At 55.4% G+C, this 14,798-nt stretch overlaps 1 protein-coding gene across 2 annotated transcripts in view; it reads right to left on the bottom strand.

Moving 5' to 3' along the window:
- VAC14 (VAC14 component of PIKFYVE complex) overlaps positions 1–14,798 on the bottom strand; it is a 101,789-nt gene that overhangs the window by 22,631 nt on the left and 64,360 nt on the right. The gene's annotated exons all lie outside the window — the stretch shown is intronic.

Raw genomic sequence — 14,798 nt, 5'->3', positions numbered from 1 at the left:
GCGGCTGCTGCAGACTTGCAGATTTAACAATGGAAACATGCATTTTACAAATGAGAGGATCAACAGCCGGGAAATGATATTTTTAGCTTCTGTGGCTCTTTGCTTCAAAGGCGTAGGTTTCATCTAAAACCAGGCAAACCTCCTACAAAGTCAGCCTGTTTGCAAGGAGTGATTAGCATAATAGGAGCAGGAGAAAAGGCCGGGCTCCACTCTGAGGCAGGAGTGCCTACTACAGGGGAGGGGAGGCTGTTTCCTGAAATAGAATCACGAGGAAAGGAAATCTTATCAATGGAGATGAAGCCTCTGTCTTCAATTAGAGCAAGAAGGCCACCTCACACCAACGGCCTGGGTCTTACATGTGCGATGCAGCCATGCCATGCAGGGAGATCCGACAGTCTCTGTAGGACCGTAGCTGTGCACCTTCTGGGCTCCTATTTAAATCACTATTGTCTTGTGCAACCGCCTTCTTCCAATTCTGAGCACACAGATCTTGGGGCTGCCTTTCCAGATGTCCTTTCTGAGGGGCAGGACAGAGCCAAGTCAAGGCTGAGGAAGAGGGATGGACTTGGAGGATGGCAGGCAGGGACAGTCACAGCAGGGGGACTCTGAGGAAATCCCGGGGAGGTGTGGGCCCTTGAGAGGTGGCACGAGTGTGGGGCTGCCAGCACTGAAGCTCGGTGCCACCCTCCCCTCCCCTCATGCCCTGCGGGCACTCATGCCTGACGGGGTCTGTCTTCCTTTCTTCAGGCCTGCCTCCCCTGCCCCCTGCCTGTGCGCACATCTTTGATGGCTGTCTTTTCTCCACTACAGAGTTCTGTAGCTGGCTTGGGAAGACTGAACATGTGAAGAGGGGCTTGAGCTTTTCTTCAAACGTCTCGAAAATGAAAGCTGCGAACTTCCAAGAGCTATAATTATAGATACTCATCTTGGGAGGTGAGCTGGGGACAGATATCTCTGGGCGGCTGCTCTGCCACACCAGACCCAGAGCCCCAACCTGGGGGTGTGTGTGACCTTGGGCTGCAGCAGTGAGATTGGAGGGCCGGAGAAATGACAGAGCAGCCTTTTCTCTGCGTCCCCTTCCCCTCAGGGTTCCCATGGCAGTAAGATCACAGGTCTTCCTGTGGAGGGCCAGGGGACTGGGAAACACTCACAGACAGGGTGCACAGCTGAAGGCCTGAGAAACCAATTACCAGGCTACTGGGAGGACAGGAGAGGCAGAAGGAACTGCCATGGGCAGGTGCTCAGGCTTTAAGGCAGGCAGGAAAGGAGGTGACACAGGAACCTGCCACCCGTCAGGGCCAGGCTACCTACAGAGGTGGGCGGGGTCTCCTTCAGCAAAGGGGCTCAAAGGAAGCAGGCCTTCATGTGTCACGGAGGGAAGGGCTCAGCTCCCATGGGAGGAAGGAAAAGCAAAGGATAAGGCAAATAGGCGGAATTCACGGGCATCTGGAATTAACTGGCTGAAAGGAAGGTCCCCTGAAGAGCCAAACAAGTCAGAGCAGGAATGTCTGGGGAGTCAAGAAAAGTTTAAGCTCAGTCCAGGTTATCTGCTCAACTTTCTGGTCCCAGCAGCACTGATCCTTCTAGAATGATGTAGCAGCCTGATCCCCTGTCAAGCAAGGTTCCTGAGTCATTCCTTTAGTAGCCTTTGGTGTTTTATGAAGCTAATGGCAGGAGCGGGACTGCAGGGCCACAGCTGTTATAGATGAGGGAGTGTTCTCCCAGCCCATGGGCCCCGGGCCCCACTGCCCTTCTGTCCACTGCAAGTCCTGGGAGCATGCCTCGGCTCGGGGCTCTGGAGGCCAGCCCCCCAGGTGTGGCCTCGTGCAGACCCGCAGTCCCTCCTTGGCTGGGGGAGACAGGGGCTCAGTGCCATCCTGAATATTCCAGGTTGGCCATATCTCAGCAGTTTCTCCTCTCAGGGCCCTGTGCACACCCACAGCGGGTACAGTGACCTTTCTGAACTTGCACAGGCCCTCTAGTGGTTCACTGGGCACCTCAGGGCTGCTCACGAGACAGCCAGGGGCCTAATCCCAGGCCCACTCCCAGTTTCCTGAGATGCCTGGGTACTGGCCTCTGGGCTTCTGAGCAGGCTGGGAGATAGAAACACCATCTCCCTCAACCGCCAGCTAGAACCCACTTATGTTTCATGGCTCAGGGAGACAGCTCGTCTTTCCTGAGGCTCTCCTGGGCCCCTCCATTGGGGCCAGGCACCCCGACACCCCATCCCTTCCTACAGACCACCATCCATGCTTTGGTTTGTGATGATCCCTGGCAGGGATGATCCCTGCTCTGCCCACTGAGGTGCCCCGCCAGTGGGCACTGACTGGGACAGGTCTGCTCAATGACTAATGGCATTTCCTGGCCCTCCCTGGCCTGCACAGCAGAGCCCCTGGGGTGGGGGAGGCTGCCAGGGAGCCGGAGCCGCGTATCCATCCTCACCGGGGAGGGGCTGCGTGCTTGCTCCTGGCAGTTGCATTCTCAGAGACCAGGACTCTTGCCTGGCCTGACAGCTGTGGCCTAATTTCCAGGGCTATATACCCAGGCTCCTTATTTTAGCCCACTCGGTATTTTTTATTCCTGAAGCACAGGGGATGGGGAGGGACTGGGGATGGGGGAGGTGTGGCCAAATGGAAGAGAGGAGCGCTTAGGGCTGGAGGGGAGACCCCGGGGAGGGAATGTGCCAGGAGGGCAAGGGGTTGCGGCGAGGAGGCCAAACTGTTTTTTTTTTTTTTTTAATTTTGAAAAGGAAAAGAAAAATTTCCAAACCCTATCTTTTTGCCTCTCCTCAGTAAGCGTTTTCTACAAGGTCACAAATGCACTGGCTCTATAGATTTTTGGCTCTAAACCACGTTTCAGGCAGCCTTTAAAAGCCAATTCTTGGCGTAGCTTCAGCTGAGCCTGAGGAGAGGGAAAACTAGGGCACTTAATGCTCTGAGAATCACCGGATCCAGGTCACAGCTTCCAGGCCCGCTGAGGCCACGGTGTCCCCTTCCCACAGGCTCGACCCTGAGGATCTCCCCCCACCTCGTTTCCTTCAGAGCACGATTCACAACACGGAGGCACACTTAGTCCTTTGTTGCTCATCTGCCTGTGACACTAGAATGCCACCCCGGTGAGGGCAGGAACCTGCTCAGTCCTGTGCGTGTCCAGGGCTGGCATGGGGCCTGGCACACCACTGGTGCTCCAGGAAGAGTCATGGGAAGGAGCCTGTGAGGGTGAACCTTTGACCCTTGCCCCCAGTTGCTTCAGCCTGAGCTCTTGCCTACCCCCACGGCACTCCTGCACACCTGCCCGGCTGTGCGCTGCAGCTGTAGGGCCCCGGCCGCCTGGCCCAGGCCGCGCACAAAGGTGGTGAGTGGTCGCGGGGAAAGCAGAGCCGTGGCTCCTCCTGTGTGAAAGGACTCAGCTCTCAATGTCTCTTCTGGCCACTCTGAACTGAGCCTAAAATCCAGACCAAGACTCTCCCGCTCTCTCCAGTCATGGCCTGGAGCTACCATTCTGGGAGCACTCGTGCGCCGGGGAGGGCAGGGAGTGGCCCGCCACGACTGGAAGGCGCTGGGCTTGTGCCTAACCCCAGCTCCACACCTGACGACAGCACAGATGACTTCTAGTCTCTGACTGGCTGCAGTGTTGCAAAAGGAAGGAAGCCATACAGGAGGCCAAATTCCTCGATGCCACCCCACTGCCCCCGGTCCCACGCACCGCCCCACCCTTCCCCTGCCCTCCTCCCTGGAAGGATGGAGGACTTGGCTGCGAGGAGGGTGGAGGGGAGAGCCACTCCTTCCACTGCCGTCACAGTGGGCCCTCGGTGGGGCCTGCTGCACACCCCACTGCAGTCAGCCTTTGAGCTTAAACCACAGACTTGCCTCCTCAGCGCCCATGGCCTGGGATTCTGGTGCCAGAGCTGTGATTTAGGAATTGGTCCTGCTCCTGGGTCTGAGGGTGGTCGCACAACCTGGGCACAGGCTTTCCTGGCCACGGTGCCAGGCCCAGTGAGACTCAAGCCCAGGAAGGCTGACGGCTGGGGCACGAGGGGACCACGGGTGAGCCAAGAGCTGCTGGGGGCCATTGTGCCACAGGACGGAAGGCTGCCCAGGATGGGGCCAGAAGAGGAGGAAGGAGAGCCGGCCGTGGAGGAGACGGGGGAAGACGGAGTCCTGGGCACAAGAGGAGGGCTCTAGTCACAGACTTCTAGTTTTTAATGAGCTGATCCCTGTCCCTGACTGCATGCTACCTTCACTTTTATCAACATAAAGGTGAGAAGTGGTTTTTTGTCATGTGCAATCGAGGGTCCTGACTGGGCAGCTCTGAACAGGGTGGGGGCACAGGATGGGAGGACGCCTGGGGTCAGGTCTCAGTTTGCTCAGTGGCTCTCTTACTCTAACCTAGAAAATAAGAGAAAATGAGTCAACTCAGAACACCACTTTCAGGAGCCTGGCCTGAGGGAGCGGCAGTGTGCTGCATCCGAGGGGTCAAGGGGACGGAAATGGGGAGACGGTGCAGCCCAGCTCTCAACGCCACCCCGCCCACCCCCTGGCCCTATCTCTTGAGGTGCACGAGAAGGCGGATTCTCCTCCTCCTGGCGGCCGTCATGGTCACTGCTGGCACTTACTGCACAGTTACCAGGTGCCAGACACGCTTCTAGGCACTTTTTGGTTCCGTCATTTAATCCTCTGAGGGATTAGGAGGTTGTGATGGCCGCTGGCCTCACTTTTCAGGTAATAAAACTGCTCAGGAAGCAGCCACGTAGCAGGCCCCTGTGGTTCCCACTGCTCTGGGTCTCCCCTTTCCTCCTGGGAAGAGCAGCCCCTTCCCCTGGAGAGCCTTCTGTTAAGGCTGCTGCCCCCACCTTGGGGGGGCACACGACCTGTGTGAGCCACTCAGCACCCCCCTGCCAGAGCCTAGACTTCAAGGACATGGTGGCCGTGCCTCTGCCACTCAAAGGGACAAAAACAAGGCTGACTTCAGATGGACCGAGAAGGGATGCACCACAGGGAAATGCTGAGCCCCTGAATCTTGTCTGGTTACACAGGTTCGTCAAGCCCGGGTGCCTCTGACCTGGGCTCCTGCCCCCTGCCACTCAAGAGTGCTGACCAATACAGTCACATCAGTGGTTCCCAACTCCAGACTGAAGACCACTGCTGGCCTGGCTGCACCAGAAACCCCCAGGATTCGGCTGGGTGGCAGGATGGAGGGTGGCTAGGCATCTGTTTTCACAAAGCACAAGCAGACTGAACTGGCTGGCCTCCAAGACACTGTTCAGAGCTAAGCAATAACACCTCTGGGCTCTAGGTGGATTGCACTCTGCGTCCAGCTCGCTGGGAATGCTTACCAAACATCAACCAGAAACAGGCAGCTTTACGCGTGGTACTCATGAGCTCCTCATCCCCTGAAAGCACCACAAAACATAAAAAAATGCTAATTGGGAAGAAAGACTGATCACCTGGACTACATTAAAAATACAGAACTTCTATTAAGGGAGTGATTAGGCATGCCACAGAGTAGAAGATAATTACACTGTATACATCTGAGAAAGACTTGAATCAAAAATATATAAAAACCTCCACAAATCAGTAAGAAAAGCACTGAAGATCCAATGGAGAAATGACTTGAAAAGGCTCATCACAAAAGAGGGTGTCCAAAAGGCCAGTAAGTGACGAGAAGTTCTTCAACTTCATTAGTCTTCTGGAAAGTGCAAATTAAAACCACAAGGTGATACCACCATACATGTACCAGAATGGCTAAAAGCAAAGACTGACATTACCAAGCGTAGATGAGGCTGTGAGCAAATGAAACTCTTACATATGGCTGATGAGAGTGGAAACTGGTACAGCCACTTGAGACATTATCTACTAAAGCTACACATATGTGTGATCTCTGATCCAGCAATTTCTAGGTGTATATCTAAGAGTAATGCAATGCATATATTCACAGCAGCATTATTCACAGTAATGCCAGACTGAAAGTAACCAAATGCCCATCAGCAGCAGACTGGGTAAATGAATCATGGTATCTTCATACAGTGGCATATTCTACACAAACGGAACGACTGCCACATCTAACACAGGTGGATCTTACAGACATCAGGGGGATCAAAAGAAGCCAGACTGTAAAAGAGCACAGACTATAGGACTCCACTTACATAGAGTTCAAAACCAGGTAAAAAGAACCTACGGTGGTAGAAGTCAGAATGGTGGCTACTTTGGGATCAAGGGTAATGCTGGGGGACATGAAAGGAACCTTCCAGGCACTAGCAATGCTCTACTTCCTGATCTGAGTGCTTGTTACATGGGTGTACACCATTAGCAAAAATCAACTGAGCTGTAGTGTGCTTACAATTTGTGCACTTTTAAGTAGTATGCTGCTCTTTATTACAAAAGGCATCAGGGGCATCAAGGCATCAGGGGAAGTAAGGCTGATGTGTAGCCCTGATCAGAAGCAGGAGAGAAGACAGATCGGGGGGAGGAAGCAAAGAGCATCAGGTGGGTCAGAAAGGGGAGAGCTTTGCCAGGGGCAGCAAAATTGAGCAGAAAACAAGTCGCAACTTCTGTGGACACAGCAGAGCTTCTGAGACATGTTCTTCTCTGAAGCCACATGAAGGCCTGGGAGCCTCCAGTCTGCACAAGTGTTCTTCCACCCCAGAGAAGGCACTGCCTCTGCAGACAGCAGTTGGGGGCAGAAGGACCTGCCCACTGCCATGAGTTCACTGAAGACAACGCTGAGGGGGGCAGGGAGCCAGGGTGCCATTAAATTCAGGCTAAAGAGGAAGCTCCTGGGGGAGCAAAACAAGGAGGCTGAGAAGGCTCCAAGTACGGGAAACTGGTCACGTGGGAGAGCTGGGGCTGGGCCTGTCGCGCCTTTTCTGGGGAAATGGAGAAAGAGATGCAAAACTCAGTACTTGGGACAGCAGCTTCCGAAAGGAAAGAGAACTCTGGAAGGCACCGGCAACCACCCCAGCTCTCCTTCAGGGAGAGCGGGCGGGCACGGGCGATGAGACACCAGTACTCCGGGAACGGGGAGGGGGTGAGACGTGTCCTCTTGAGCAACAGTTAGAACAGAGATTTGCACCAAGAAAAGACACTTGCTGTCCAAGTGCCAGGCAGTTCCAGTGAGATGATGTCATCTCAGTACAGACCGGAAGCAGGCAGCATGACGACAGGCAGGAGCCTGGAGGAGGCTGGGGGCCTACAAGGAAGACAGGGAAGGACATGCAGATTTATGCAGTGGTTCACTTCTGCTTGAGAGGTGGTGGCCAGCAGGATGAGAGCCCTGGCAGAGGGCGGGGAGGTGACATCAGAACAGGTACTGGGTAACCCACAGGATTTTCTGTGGGTCAGTGGCCCTGAATGAATGGGAGATGCCACAAGGGAACAGTTTCTTTCCAACGAGGGCTGAGGAAAAGCCAAGTCCAGGCTGGAAATTGGGTGGTTTTCCCACCACCCAGTCTGGAAGACAACCAAGAACCTCAGCCTGGGGTTTCTGGGTGGCTCCGGAGCACCTACCAGTGCTGTGGTCACATCCCAAGACTTGGAGAGGGGTTGGGCGGGAATGCTCTGGTGCTCCGGGGGCACTCAAAGATACAATGACAACACCAGCAGACCCAGAGCCTACGCTCTCCTGGGAGCTTTAAAGAAAGTTCCACCATCCACTTCAGATCCCAAGAGTGTCTTCAGTAGGCCACCACACCTGGGTCCCAGGGCACCCTTCCCCGTGGACTGTACGCCACTTCACATGGGCTGTGCTCCCCGTCTGAGGCTGAATTTAGTGCCCAGGACCCCCAAGGTCCTCCAAGGTGCAACCATCTTCTGTGCTCAGTTGGGGCCACCCCTTCCAAGCAGGAGGGACAGCTGGTCTGGATGGCCTCTCACAAAGCGCAGGTGACAGAAACCCTTCTGTGTACTTTTCTGAAGACAGAGAGAGAGAGGGAGAGGGAGGGAGAGTGAGAGTGTGTGTGTGCATGTGCGTGTGCATGTGTGTATCAGGGGGGTGTAGGTGTGTCTGTGATCCTGCGGCCAACCCAGGATGAAAGAACAAGCTTCCCAAGATCCGCACCCTACAATGGATGAACAGAGGACACCCTGTGACTGATGCTTAGCAGGAATTTAAAAGCACTTTTAAAACTAAGGACACCCACTTGTCTGTCCTGCCTAAGAGATGCAGCCTTATCCCAAGAGGAAGGAGGATGGAAATGGCTTCCAGGGGCCAATTCCAAATCTGCGCTGTTTTGTTAAGATGCTACATTAGGATACCCATCAGCTACATGCTAATTAATTAACAGAGCTGTCTGACTTACCAAGGTCAACTGGCATCCTTAGGTAAAGTATAAACAGATCCAGTGAGTACTGCAGACTCCATCTAGAAACAACCTCTCAAGCTTCAGAGAGAAATTCACTATCAAGTTCTCAGCCCCCAGCAACGGTTCTTGACAGTCACCATGCAGCCCTGCTGACTGCCTGAGCCATGGGCTGGGGCGCTGATGCCTCTCATGCGTGCAGACTACAGGGAAGTGCCTTTAACTAGAGGCTGGGGAACGCAGGAGGTGCCAGGATCCCACAAGGCAAGACTGCACAGTGGACACGGAATAAGCTTTCCCACTGGTCCATCCCTGGGCCCTCACCCCCTCCACAGGGGCTTCTAGGCACAGGGTGAATGGCTGGCTCTGTGAGAGCAGAGCTGATTGGGTCACGTGGCCTCCCCCTGCCCAGTTCACCTGTGACTTCTAACCTCCCATAAGGCCTGATCAAAGCTAGTGGACCCTTGGAACATGGGGACACTTTCACCTGAAGTGCTCATGCTTCGCGGCACACTGAGCAGGGCTCCTCTGGCCAGCACTTCCTCTCCTCCCCCCACCCCCCTGGCAGACCTAATTAATCCCAGCCTGGCCTAACAAGGCCCATGACTAGTAGTTTCCATTTTCCAGAAGAAAATACATCACTTCTTACAGGGAGCACCAGTGTGTATGACAGTGAGCTCTACAGGGACAGTGCGGGGACTGCTTAGGGGAGGCAGAGCTAAGCCACTGGCCTGCCCCCCAAGATCCCCAGCCCTCCCTGTCAGCACCACGTCACAGATGGTTCTGTGAAGTGCTGGGACGCTGGCACTTTTCCAAGGGTTGGGGAACATGGGAAACAGACTGAGTCAGGCTCTCTGGGATGCCTGAATTTTGCCCTTCACAAGGGATATCTTTTTACCTTCGAGGGCAGAATTCTTTTCTTCCAGGCCGCCTTCTCTGGCACGTCAGACCATGCTTCCCCGCCATTCACATCCCCTCAGCGTCGTGACCTCCGATGAGGAGATCAGGGCCAAGGGGTGGCTGTGCAAAGCAGCTTCTGCCACACATTCCCTTTGCTCTCCTGCATCTCAACAAAAGTATCTCAGCCCTGGCCCCCGGGAGGGAGGAATGCCTGGAAAGGTCCAGAAGATTCACACACGGGCTGGACAGAATTACTTAAAGTCAGCAGCAAGAAGAGAAGCTCCTTCTGAGAGGGAAGCAGGAAATTACTTAGAAGAATTCCTCCAGCCCTGGTTCAATGTCCTGTCCCTTCCCCTCAGCTGGAGACCCAATCAATATGGCTACAAACAATAGAAGATCAAAACCCATCCGCATTCTGGGTAGGTGGATCGGGGCCTCTTCTAGTAGACACTTAGGTTGTCACATGTTTGTCAAGGCAATTTACTTTTACTCTGCGTAAATGAGTGCGATGCATTAAAAGGGAGAGAGGGATAAAAGCAGGGGGACTTCTCAGAAGCTTCCCCTGCAGGCTGAGGTCCTGAAGTAAAGCACCCTTTCTAAAGGCCCTTTGAATCTGGGGTCTCTGAGTCTTGCCACTTGACTGAGATTCATCTTTCATTAGCCCCGGCACAATGGGACTTGGGGGGACTGGCCAATGCCCCCTGGCAGGTAAGGTGACATGTATGAAGACAGAGTAATGGGGGTGAACCTGAAGGCAAGGGACTCCAGAAGCCGGAAAGGCCTGGGAGGCTGCAGGGTGAGGAGGGCAGCTGGGTGAGGAGGGGTCAGCTGGTGCAGCTGCCCCAGACACTGGCAATTTGGCCCCAGCTGAGGGCCTGTCTCACAGGAAGAACTTCACAAGGGCAGCAAAATGGAATTTCCCAATTACGACATGAAAGAGAGCTGCTTCTCTTGAGGACCCCCTCCCACTCCCGCTTGGGAACTGCAATTAAAAACAAGTCTAGTTTCCAGTGGCTTCCTAGGCCAGGGCTCCCACCACCCACCTCACTGGCCAGTCAATTCCCCAACCTCCTGCCGACACAGGGCTCACAGGCAAACCTGGGACACAGGGAAGGGGAGGGCAGGATAAATAGGGGTGTGTATTAGGGACTCCAAGCATTTGCTGAATTGGAGAAGCTGCCATGTCTGCCTGATCCAGAGGTGAGGGGAGCACTAGAATGAACCGAAGCCTTGTCTCGGGGCTTCTCTGGGTCAGAGTCCTAAGGAAGCATGACTGCTTCCCCTCCCCGCATTCGGGGCCCCCAGCCCAACCTCTTCAAGAGCCCACCTCACCTTAGGGGCACTCATTTCCCACGGGAGGGTGCTGGGGAGCTCAGCCACCAACAGGGCTGGCTGGGGTTGGAGCCGTGGGGCTCACAGCGCAGGCACTTGTCAAAAGGAAAGCCTTCTCTGGGGAGTCCTCTTTGCAAGGCAGCAGGGAGGAAGAGGCGGGGAAGAGGCACAGCTGATTAAGCCAAAGGACCCCGGGCCGGAGGGCCACCTTGGCCGGCAGAGGAGCGTCCTCAGACTCGCTCACTTCCTGGCACAGAAGCAGGCCTTGTACAGATCACAGCTGCTGGATGATGCTGGGGTTCATATCACAGTTTATCAAAGAGGCTGCGTTCTCTCCCTCCTCTCCTTTTCTCCGGAGAATAAGTGGACTAGTTCATGGGAAAACAAGCGCTGTGCTTGTTCCGCCAGCGCTGGCTGGAGGGTGGGAGGGGCCGGGGAGGGAATGTACACGAACACCTACTCTGGGCAGAGTTGTTTTAGTGGGGCCGGGGCTGGGCTGCTGCTGCGTGCCCTGGGTGCTGGGGCTGCAGGCCCGGCCCCTGGAGCCAGCTCTCCGCACAGAAGCTTCAATTATTCTCCCTCTTGAGTCTGATTACCCCTCCCCACAGACCACCGTGGGAGGCCGAGGCTGCATCACGAGGCGGAACAGCGGCTCCCCTTTGCCAAGCTGCGCTGAGAGCTGTAACACTCACAGTCTTATGTAACCCTCTCCGCAAACGCCAAGGCACTATTATCTTCATCTTACAGTCGAAGCAAGAGAGGATGAAAACAGGTCAGGCAGCTAAAAACTGGAGGAACTGGGATTCGAACCCAAGTGTGTCTGCCTGCAGAGGCTCCAGTCTTAGTCTGGCCCCAAGGGCCTGTGGGGGGGCCTTCTACCTGCCTCCTGTACAGTCCTGAGGAGGTGCTGTGGGTGTGGGTAGGCTGGGGGGTGCCCAGCACCAGCCCCATCGCAGCCTCTGCCCATGTCCTCCTCTTCCCTCTGTATGCGGGTGTGGCCTCAACTCCTGCCATGCAGTGAAGGGCCTGGGCCAGACAGAGCAGGTTGCTGCGAGTCTGGCTGGGATGCGGTTTGGGGCCATTGGCTTTCCCGACCTCAATACGCACCTCCACTGTTCTACCAGACACCAAGGCCAGTTGGACACAGGCTGTCCACCCCCCTGCCTCCTGGGGCCTGGTTGGAGTACAGGGGCCTACTCCCACCCCCAGGGAGGTACAGCCTGGGAAGGGTGTGGGGGAGAGGAAATCATGCATATTCCTCAACACCAAGACCCCCTGCCAGAGGTTTGCCTCTTCAGGAACTTCTGGATGCCTTTGTCCTGTATGGACAGCGCGTGTTATACTTGAAGGAGAGGGTTAAATCATTTACTGTGTTTTTTATCAGGCCTGTGGCTTCATCTCAGCACTCTGCATGTACATTATGCTCCTCTTTAAAGCTGTCAGCAGAAAATGAGTAAATGAAATGAGAAGCAGGCTGACAATGCTGAGGGCTGCTCCCCAGAAGACCTCTGCTGAAGCGCCTCAGCCCCCTCGGGCCCCGGGAAGAAAGAGGAAAGCCCAAGTCTCCAAAGCCTCCCCCACATCCGACACTGCTGTGTGCGCCCTGAGACCCTAGACTGGGTGGCTGGACTGTGACCTGGGCTGGTCGGCAGTGACCTGGCGTGCTGGCTTGGCAGGCAGCAGGTCCACAGGCCGGTGTGGCCCAGAGGGAGCTGGCGAGGTGGCTATCGCCGTAACATGTAAAGACAAGTGCCGGGGCTGCTTCTGGTGAGATGGCAAGCTGAACAAACACAGCAAAGGATGTGTACGGGGGCCCTGCCACAGCTGCCTTCTGTCCCAGCCCACCGGTTCTCTGTGCTCGTGCCAAGGGCTAGGAGGCCCCTGTGGCTGTGTGGGGCAGGAGGGCGGTCTGGAGTGGAGCAGAGGCCAGGCTTGATGGCCACTGAGGCCCCAGTGTGGTCCACGAGGGGTGTGAGCCCTGGAACAGCGGGCAATCACCATGCTGGGCATACAAGGAGGGAGGACCCTCGGAGGAGCTGGGCCCAGGTGGTCTCGGCCCGCAGGTTGTGCAGGGCCTTCAAGGCCCCTGGCTCTGCGCTCTCACAGAGGGGATAAAGTGGTGGCTGCGGAATCTGCAGAGGGCAGGGGTCTGTAGCCCAGCTCCGCAGATGCTGCAAAGCAAGTGAAACTCCACTGCCCTAGAGGCTGTAAATGGGAACATGGAGTGGCTGCAGAGCCACCAGCTTCATGGAGCCTGGGGCCCTGGGGAGGGTGGGGGAGACACCCACGCCTGCCACTTCTTGGCGCAGTCTGGGAACGCAGCTTACTCCTCTGAGCTCCCCGTCCCCAAGCCTCTGATGGGGCACGTGAGGCTGACAGAGGATGAAAAAATCCATTAGAGCCTGGCTCTCTGGAGAGGAGACTAACTACAAATTCCTTTCTCAAAGGCCTGTCTCTCCGCTGCTTCCCTGAAAGTCTTCCAGGCAGGGTGGACTCGTCAAGAGAGCCGACACCCCTGCAATCTGGAAAACCACATAAAGTTCACCGTCACTCATGTGGGGGTGGCCCATTTTCCTGGTGTGGGGACATCTCTCGTATCACTTCTAATCTTTACTTCAATCCTTGAATGACCTGTCCAACTCAATGAGAAGCAAACCATGGAATCTTCTTTTGGCCAGTGAGGTTAAGAACCTATTTCTGTCCCTCTGTAATGGTGGTTTTCACCTGGAACGATTTTGCTCCCGGGAGGACATTTGGCAATGTGTGGAGACATTTTTGATTGTCCTAGCTGGGTGTGTGGGGTGTGTGTGTGCGCTACAGACATCTACTGGGTAGTGGCCAGGGTGCTGCCCCACAACCAACAGTGCACAGGACAGCGCCCACCACAAAGGCCTGCCTATTGCCAGATGCCACCAGTGCCCAGGCTGAGAAACCCTGCTCTGTGAGGGCTCGGAAAAGCAAGAGGGTGCTGACATCCTCCCACCACTGCAGGGACACCTTTGGTAGTCTAGACCATCAGAATTCCCTTCCTCCCGCTATTTGTCCTGGCCAGGCAGGCCTTTACCCTCCTGGGACCCAGTCCTTTCTCAAGGCACCCTCGGCCCTCAAGCTAGGCCCCAGGGCTCTCCTCATCCGGCAGACAGATCTGGGTGAAGCTGTCTGGGTCTGCGCCCTCCATCTCCTTTCTCCCACTCCTTCAGCTCGCCCCGTGGCTAGGCAGCCTCCTGCCATGGCTCCTGTGGATTCTCTTGGGGCCTCATTTCTGCCCACTGCCTCCTGCCTCCCCACCTTTCCTCTGCTTCTTCCTGCCCTTCAGGCCCTTCTGCTCAGCCTTCCTTCCTCCCCCAACCATTACCCACTGGAGCTCCTTAGGACTTGGCCTCAGGCCCCTTCCCTTCCCTCTCTGCCACTCTTGCCACTGACTGTTCTAAGAATGAAAGCTCCACAAGGACAGAAGTATCTAGAAGAGCACCTCAGAGTCAGTACTCAGTAATAACTGTTGAATGAATGAATGCATGGGAGAATGAGTGAGTGAATGAATGACTCTGCCATCAATGTCCAGATTTGTATCTCAGGCCTGCATCCCTCTTTTGAGAGGTGGGTCTAGCAAACTGCTTCTTCACCATCTCTTTGATGTCCCCAAGGCAATTTAAACTCAAACATGGGACCGTCTTCCCTCCCGGTTCCTCCTCCAGGGCCCCCATCTCAGGGACTGCTACCACCGCCCACTCTGCTGCTCACGCCCCAGGTCCAGGGTGTCATTCCCAACCCCCTCCCCTTACTCCCTCATGCAATCAATCACCAATCAAATTACGCATCCTAATAATTCTTGGATTCTGCTGTTCTTCCCATCCCCCTACTAAGCTGCCACCATCTCTAATTGGGAAAACAGCCTTTCAACCGGTCTCTCACATGTCCATCTTGCCCCCTCCGTCCATTCTCCCCCAGCACACAGTAATCTTTAAAAGCAGAAGTTTGATCACACCACTACCCTACCCAAACCCTTCTGGTGGCTTCCCCCTGACCTCTGGGGAATGCCCCAATCCTTGGTGTGGCCCACAAAGCTGAGCCTTTCTTGGCCTGTGGCAAAATGAACTGTCCTTGCTCTTTCCTTCTTGAAGCCTCTGTACAGGATGGACCCTCTGCCAGGAATCCTCTTTCAACTCTCAGACCCCCCAGATGGTCTTAGGGGTGCTCCTGACTCCTGGGACCACAGTGGCCATGCCTGCTCCCCAGCACCCTGGATGGCTTTCCTAACCCTCATTGCCCT

The sequence above is a fragment of the Manis pentadactyla genome, chromosome 15, assembly GCF_030020395.1.
Source record: "Manis pentadactyla isolate mManPen7 chromosome 15, mManPen7.hap1, whole genome shotgun sequence".
NCBI classification, from domain to species: Eukaryota; Metazoa; Chordata; class Mammalia; order Pholidota; family Manidae; genus Manis; species Manis pentadactyla.
The sequence above is the reverse complement of the archived record's forward strand: the minus strand, read 5'-3'. Positions and strand labels throughout refer to the sequence as shown.